This window comes from Corapipo altera, unplaced genomic scaffold (genome assembly GCF_003945725.1).
Source record: "Corapipo altera isolate COAL_440 unplaced genomic scaffold, ASM394572v1 146, whole genome shotgun sequence".
Lineage (NCBI taxonomy): Eukaryota > Metazoa > Chordata > Aves > Passeriformes > Pipridae > Corapipo > Corapipo altera.
Genome location: NW_020884981.1, coordinates 1,336,129 through 1,336,488, shown reverse-complemented (window position 1 = coordinate 1,336,488; position 360 = coordinate 1,336,129). Strand labels below are relative to the sequence as shown.

Sequence of the window (360 nt, the reverse complement as noted above, 5' to 3'; positions counted from 1 at the left end):
GTCTCCAGTCCTCAGTCCCCAGTCCCAGCCTCATTCCCATTCCCATTCCCATTCCCAGCGCCAGGCCCCACTCCCAGCCCCATTCCCATTGCCAGTCCCCAATCCCCAGTTCCAGTCCCAATCCCAGCCCCCAGTCCCAGTCCCAGTCCCAGTCCCAATCCCAGTCCCCAGTCCCCAGCTCCAGTTCCAGCCCCAGCCCCATTCCCAGCCCTAGTCCTAGTCCTAGCCCTGGCTCCAGTCCTTAGTCCCAGACCCCAGTCCCGGCCCCAGGCTCATTCCCATCCCCAGTGCCAGTCCCAGTCCCATTCCCAGTCCCCATTCCCATTCCCGGCCCCATTCCCATTCCCGGCCCCATTCCCA

At 64.4% G+C, this 360-nt stretch overlaps 1 long non-coding RNA gene across 1 annotated transcript in view; it reads right to left on the bottom strand.

The window, feature by feature from the left end:
* The window catches only part of LOC113957957, a 23,550-nt gene that overhangs the window by 22,621 nt on the left and 569 nt on the right, over positions 1-360 (bottom strand). The gene's annotated exons all lie outside the window — the stretch shown is intronic.